The sequence below is a fragment of the Carassius carassius genome, chromosome 27 (genome assembly GCF_963082965.1).
Source record: "Carassius carassius chromosome 27, fCarCar2.1, whole genome shotgun sequence".
NCBI lineage: Eukaryota > Metazoa > Chordata > Actinopteri > Cypriniformes > Cyprinidae > Carassius > Carassius carassius.
This window is the reverse complement of record NC_081781.1, coordinates 3,606,458-3,614,496: the sequence shown is the minus strand read 5'-3', so window position 1 is coordinate 3,614,496 and position 8,039 is coordinate 3,606,458. Positions and strand designations below refer to the sequence as shown.

At 38.5% G+C, this 8,039-nt stretch overlaps 1 pseudogene; it reads right to left on the bottom strand.

Moving 5' to 3' along the window:
- Positions 1-6,615, bottom strand: part of LOC132107386 (trace amine-associated receptor 4-like) — a 17,932-nt pseudogene extending 11,317 nt beyond the window's left edge.
- Between the last annotated feature and the right edge of the window lie 1,424 nt (positions 6,616-8,039).

Here is an 8,039-nt window from a genome sequence, read left to right as displayed (position 1 = left end):
AATATAAATATATAGTACATGGCCGATGTACTCAGAGCAGCTGAGTTTTGTCCATAAATACCCTCATATTTGAAGCAACCCTCCTACTCCTGACACTGTTACCTATAGTTACCATAACAACATTAGCTCTGGAGATTAAAACTAAAAAATAAGTGAGCATTAGATACACTGTGTCAATATCATGTATTTCATGCAAAATGTGGTTCTATAAAAAATACATTTGCTTATGTTTGCATACAGGTGCATCTCAATGTGATGGAAAAGTTAATTCATTTCAGTAATTAAACTCAAATTGTGAAACTCGTGTATTAAATAAATTCAATGTACACAGATTGAAGTAGTTTAAGTCTTTTGTTCTTTTAATTGTGATGATTTTGGCTCACATTTAACAACAACCCACCAATTCTCAACAAATTAGAATATGGTGACATGCCACTCAGCTAATCAACTCAAAACACCTGCAAAGGTTTCCTGAGCCTTCAAAATGGTCTCTCAGTTTGGTTCACTGGGCTACACAATAATGGGGAAGACTGCTCATCTGACAGTTGTCCACAAGACAATCATTGACACCCTTCACAAGGAGGGTAAGCCACAAACATTCATTTCCAAAGAAGCTGGCTATTCACAGAGTGCTGTATCCAAGCATGTTAACAGAAAGTTGAGAGGAAAGAAAAAGTGTGGAAGAAAAATATGCACAACCAACCGAGAGGACCGCAGCCTTATGAGGATTGTCAAGCAAAATGGATTCAAGAATTTGAGTGAACTTCACAAGGAATGGACTGAGGCTGGGGTCAAGGCCTCAAGAGCCACCACACACAGACGTGTCGAGGAATTTGCTGAACCACAGACAACGTCAGAGGAGTCTTACCTGAGCTAAGGAGAAGAAGAACTGGACTGTTGTCCAGTGGTCCAAAGTCCAAGGTTTTGTATTTCATTTGGAAACCAAGGTCCTAGAGTCTGGAGGAAGGGTGGAGAAGCTAATAGCCCAAGTTGCTTGATGTACAGTGTTAAGTTTTGGAGTTCAATGTCGTCTGCTGGTGTTGGTCCAATGTGTTTAAAAAATCATTTTAAAAAGTCACCACAAATTTTGGAGCACTTCGTACTTTCTTCTGCTGACCAGCTTTTTGAAGATAGTGATTTCATTTTCCAGCAGGATTTGGCACCTGCCCAACGCTGCCAAAAGCACCAAAAGTTAAATGACCATGGTGTTCGTGTGCTTGACTGGCCAACAAACTCTATGCGGTATTTATGGGGTATTGTCAATAGGAAAATGAGAAACAAGAGACCAAAAAATGCAGATAGGCTGAAGGCTACTGTCAAAGAAACCTGGACTTCCATACCACCTCAGCAGTGCCACAAACTGATTACCTCCATGCCACAATGAATTGAGGCAGTAATTAAAGCAAAAGAAGCCCCAACCACGTATTGAGTACATGCACAGTAAATGAACATACTTTCCAGAAGACCAACAATTTTTTGGTCTTATGAAGTATTTTAATTTGTTGAGATTGTGAATTGGTGGGCCAAAATCATCACAACTAAAAGAACTTCAATCCCTGTTCATTTCAAGTTTCACAATTTGAGTTGAATTACTGAAATAAATTAACTTTTCCATGACATTCTAATTGAAAGTGACATGACATACAGCCAAGTATGGTGACCCATACTCAGAATTCATGCTATGCATTTAACCCATTCAAAGTGTACACACACACACAGCATTGAACACACACCCGGAGCAGTGGGCAGCCATTTATGCTGTGTCGCCCGGGGAGCAGCTGGGGGTTCAGTGCCTTGCTCAAGGGCATGGTATTGCCAGCCCAAGACTTGAACCCACAACCTTAGGGTTAGGAGTCAAACTCTCTAACCACTAAGCCACAGCTTCCCCATAATTCATTGAGATGCACCAGTAGATGCTGAAATGTACAATAAAGTATCTAAACATTCAACACATACAATGTAAATTATTAATGTATGAAAAACTTTACAGACTTACAAATGAATCCTTATAAATACTGCATCCACCAGATTAATATTTTTATTATATTGCACTCAGTATTCATGTTAATGGGACTATGTTTTCAAATACATTTATTAAATTAAGTTCAATTCATACTTCATACTTAAAGATGCAATAGGTGATTGTCTTCAGAAACATTTGAATAGAAATTATAATATAGGAATATGAATATGAATAGGAATTTACTACAGCAAAAGCTGTTGTGAATCACATATGCTTTTCTGTCTGAAGCTGTCTGAAGTGAGTGATGGAGATGATGATCAGCAGTTTCCCAAAAACTGTTGTGAGGATCATCAGCACAAAGAAAGCATACATTGCAACTTTAACCATACACAGACTGTAGTAGTTCAAGTCTTTGGTTCTTTTAATCGTGATGATTGTGGCTCACATTTAACAAAAAACCCACCAATTCACTATCTCAACATATTAGAATATGGTGACATGCCAATCAACTAATCAACTCCTGAGCCTTCAAAATGGTCTCTCAGTTTGGTTCACTAGGCTACACAATCATTGGGAAGACTGCTGATCTGACAGTTGTCCACAAGACAATCACTGACACCATTTAAAGCCCTGCATTTCAGCCCGAGCCCGATGGGCCCCGACTTATTTATGCCCGTAGGCCCGGGCTTCGGGCCAATTTTCACGTTATAGCTCACATGCGGGCCGGGCCTCGGGCCTTTTTTGGGTTATCCTTCTATTTATATTTTTAGACATTAATAAAAAAAAAAAAAAAGAGAGAAGTTGACGTCGACGATAAAAAAACAAATATAGACATTTCATAACCTCATAACTTTCATAATCTGATAATTCAACCCGTTATAATTATACTGACATACTGACATGGCAGTCTCACGCACGCACGCTTTTCCGTCAGCGCGACCCACGATTATACTTCACTTATATCCACTTATTGTAGTAGTAGCTATTATAGGCCTCAAAATTAATGTATTAATCATAGCCTAGTTGTCCAACTAATAATTATATAATGATGATTCATGCAGCGGCGAGCATTTCTGTGTCTGCACCTGTTGTTGCGGGCCACGCAGGAAAGAAGAGAGCGCTGGCGGAGTTTGAAAACATTGTGGAGCAGGAGGAGGATGACGACGATAAAGTACAGCAATACATGCGCCTCAATCACAACATGGAAGGTGATGGACGAGATGTGCTGCTATGGTGGAAACAGCACGATACCCTGCTACCGCGACTGTCAAGACTGGCTCGCTCTGTGTTTAGTGTCCCTCCATCAGCAGCAGCGAAAGTGTCTTCAGCGTAGCGGGAAGAGCGATAGAAGAGAGGAGGACTGGGTTAAAACCTTCCACTCTGGATGCTATTCTTTTTCTCCACGATGCTCTGTAAGAGACTGTTCTAACTTTTCATTTGACTGGACTTTATTTTCGTTTAACTGTTGGAAAATAATGGAAAAAGAATGGACATGTTAAGTGGTGCATTTTTGAGGTAAGATAACCTGCAAGTTTGTTTTTAATTAATTTAATTTGTTTAGATTGTAGGATATTTCTCATTTCGTTTGCGAGCGCTGTTGCGAGCCTGAGTATTTAAATTATTTTTTTTATTTTACTCACTGTGGTTTAATAAATAAACATATATTAAACTAACTGTCTGTGTATGCTTGAAGTGTTTTATATCTATGGATTTTATTGTAGCCAAGTAAAGTATTAAGCCGCCTTTCCACTGCACACGACATTCGGACACGATTGTCGCATTTCTCCCTCTAGCGACAGTCGCGCAGAACTCTCAAACTGGTCGTGCAGCAACCGTTACCTTGGCATATTCACCATGGTAAATTTAATAATTTTAATGAACATAGTTAATTTATTAATGCATCGTCACAAATCAGGTGACCCCCAAAATAAAAACAGTAGGTTTTATGGGGCTAATCAACGTAAATAATGGTTTAATAATTATTAAATAATTATTTCTGCCATAAGTATTATAAACCACCATTTTACAGAAATAGTGTTTAAAGGATAATGTTAATGTTAACAAAATATTGGTAATTCTGACCTTGCACCGATAGTTTTGATTAGAATACATCACATCTGGTCGGGCGTTCGCATACGGTCTAGTCGCAGAAGTTCAAATATTTGAACGTATCTGAGGCTCAAATCAGATCCGAAATTTCCGCATACGCATGTGATCGGAACTCAACGCTGCTCCCGCATTACTTTCCATTGGAAATGAATGACTTCCGGTCTGTCGGAGACAGTGGAAAGGTGGCTTTAGCGTTAATTTGAGAGGCTTAATTGATTAAATATGTTTTAGGCTACTTGCTGTCGGCTCGGCTGATTGTCCTATATTTGAGGCCCGTGCAGGGCTCTAACACCCTTCACAAGGAGGGTAAGCCACAAACATTAATTTCCAAAGAAGCTGGCTGTTCAGAGAGTGCTGTATCCAAGCATGTTAACAGAAAGTTGAGTGGAAGGAAAAGGAAGAAAAAGATGCACAACTGCTTTTTTATTGGTCTTATGAGGTATTCTAATTTGTTGAGATCATGAATTGGTGAGTTTTTGTTAAATGTGAGCTGAAATCTTCACAATTAAAAGAACCAAAAACTTAAACTACTTCAGTCTGTGTGCAATGAATTTGTTTAATACACACGTTTCACAATTTGAGTTGAACTGAAATAAATGAACCTTTCCAGGACATTCTAATTTATTGAGATGCACCTTTTGTGCATAGTAAATGTCTATCTGGGCCTCCACTGCATGCTCTCAAATCCACAGCTGTCAGTCACACACACCTCATTAATGTCTTGGACCCATGATGCTTGTTATCATACTCCATTTTAAGAATGACTCTCAGAGGAGTCTGACCAATCAGAGGTGTTAATACCAGCGCTCACCTGCTTAGCACTTATAGTGTGCATGAAGATAATTAGCTGTATCCTGTCACATTATTTTCACAGCAAACATGTTTACCCAACTTGTTATTACTTGCACTACTATCTGTTCATCCAGGAACACTGAATAATCCATTTGCACACTGAAATATTTTCTATGCACTTTACTGTCCGTTGCAATAGTGTAATTATGTTCATATGTTTATAGTTCTGCCCATAGTGTACATGCACTTTAACATAATCCACCTGTATAGTATGTTCATAGCACACCTATCTGTATATCATGCTAATAGTATTTAAAATCTGTAAATTATGTGCATAATACTTATCTATTCTGTATAGTTATTGTACATATTGTAGACCTTGTATATTCTGTATTTACTGCTTATTGTACTTCTGGTTAGATGCTAACAGCATTTCGTTGCCTTGTACCTTACATGTGCAGTGACAATAAAATTGAATCTAATCTAATCTAATAATGTCCTACGGAGCTGAATTTTCATCATTAGGGAGACAGACAGGACAAACAACTTTACCTTCCTTGTGCTTTAGTCTAATCACAACAAGACAGCAATAACAGGGTTCTAAATACATCAATAAAACTAACAATAACTGAAAGAAAGGTTTTTATCAATTTTATGACTTAACGAACCAGAGAAAAACTGAAATGAGAAAAACTTGCAGTAGAAAGAATTTCTATCATTAGTTTGTTAATGATTTATTTCTTTATTGTTTGTTTTCTTGCTTGTCACAAATGTTTTCACTGGCCTAGAAATTAATCTTAACTTTCTTTATAGCAAATTGGAAAAAAATAACATGTTGTTTTAATTCAAATAATAGCTAAAAAAAAAAAAAAAAAAATGTATAGCCTATTTTGTGAGATTTGGTAGACTCACAAATTTGTTAAAACAATATAACTTTTAATACATTTTTACTTCTAATTTTCTAATATTACTAATACTTCCAAGACCATCACAAGTAATTTTCACAGAGGCATTGACAGCACAAGGCCAAAAATATTCAGTTAATGCACAAAATCTCAGCCCTGTACAGATAGACACACGTCTACGTCACTATGTGGAAATAATTGCATATTGCCGCCCAAATGTTTACCCAAAAAAAGAAGTCGTGGTTAACCACTGTTAGTGTTGAAGCAACCATGTAAGGCAGATGCTGTTTGTATCTAGGCAAAAGCACTCTATTTGGTCTTCCAAAAGTAGATGCATTTAGGAATCTTTAAGATTACTAACAACAGAACAGCAACGCATTTTATGGATGACAGTTTCGTGAACCTGACTTTGCTACGATAATCTGGTGCTTCTGAATCAGTAAGTATAATTATACTACTATTTATAAAACTACCGTAAATTATGTTTTATTTACAAGGTTCGGGAGGAGCACGATCAGATAATCAACCTGGCACAGGTGCATCTCATTTAGCTAACCATCTTAACTAGCAGTTTTTTGGCATTCGGTTTTGCTCCTTTGGCCATAATATCACAGACTAAATTTTTTCCATACAATGATGAGACCTGTACTGGGGATTTTTCGTATCCCCCGTCACAACCTTCTAGCCCTAAGGCTTACTCCTTTTCCACCAGACACTGCACCCGAGCTCCAGGCTTTATCACAGCTGCCACTCTGCTCGACCAGCCACACGTTCTCCACAACGCAGAGGCTTAACCTCACCTCCACAAGCGAGATTTTCAACTTCTTCCCTGCATCTCTGTATCATTCGGCCATGCAAATATATCATCCAGTCGAAAAGTGGATAGTGTTTAAGCCTGAAGCAAACACTGATTTATTCAGACGAATCATTTGGAGGGTAAACAAAACGGATCTGTACAATCTATTTTTCATCTTGCAAATTATCCAAGTCGGCCAATAGATCGAGCAAAGCCCCAAACTTGCCTCGCGCGTCGCCCCTATCGTCCCACACAGGACCTGGATCTCCTCGAGCTTTGGGTCGCAGCACAGGCCTCAAATAAGCCTGGGCCGTGCCCCAGTTCTTACCGCAGCAAAATCTCAATCGCTTCCCACTTTGGGTCAACATAAACAGGGATACTATTATTAGTTATGTCTATGCTTGTAGCAGTCAGTAGTGTGAGGCTGCCTCCGCTGATAGTGTAAGCGGTGTTGCAAATTAAGTTTTTAGGTAAAGATGCTAAAGGTAGGTTGTTTGTTGCTTAAAGTTTTAAATAACATGATAACATCATGGATGTTGATTGTCATTTTTTGTAACCATGACACTAAACTGCGTAGAACACAGTGAAATTATTCACATGCTCTGTATTAATTTTCACTAGCATTTTACCTGTATTTTAAATCCCACGTCATACTCTGATAGACAGATAAGATGTTAATTGATTTTGAGAAACTAAGTTCAACGGTGTGCCTTAATAATTTACAATAATAGGTGCAAACTAATAACTAAGGCGTATCATAAAGAAACCATTAAAATTATTGAACAAGTGCAACTACCAACCTAATTTGGGTAGTTATGGGGAACTACCCAAGGGGAAGTCGTGGCCTAATGGTTAGAGAGTTGGACTCCCAATCGAAAGGTTGTGAGTTTGAGTCCCGGGCCGGCAGGAATTGTGGGTGGGGGGAGTGCATGTACAGTTCTCTCTCCACCCTCAATACCACGACTTAGGTGCCCTTGAGCATCGAACCCCCAACTGCTCCCCGGGCGCCGCAGCATAAATGGCTGCCGTGTGTGTGTGTGTGTGTGTGTGCAGAGGTGGAAAGTAACGAATTACTTTTACTCGCGTTACTGTAATTGAGTAGCTTTTTTGTGTACTAATACTTTTTAAAGTAATTTTTTAAATCTGTAATTTTACTTTTACTTAAGTATATTTTGTTTAAAGTATTGTACATCGCTACATTTTAAAACACATTAATTACTGAGTAAAAAAAAAAAAAAAAAAACAATCGCTCCCTGGAAACTACGGCAGTAAATAATGGGCAGGAGGGAAAACTGGCGCTAAAATCACAAGAAAGATGCAGACGGTCAAAACAGGCGTTAGTGGTGCAGACTCCGCTGAAAACGAAACCCCGTCATATTCTGAAGTTGAACTCGAAGGAAATGAAGTGAACCCCTGGCCATATGTATGCTCTATTATGCAGTGTAAGCTGTACTTGCCTAGGAAGACCAAACTA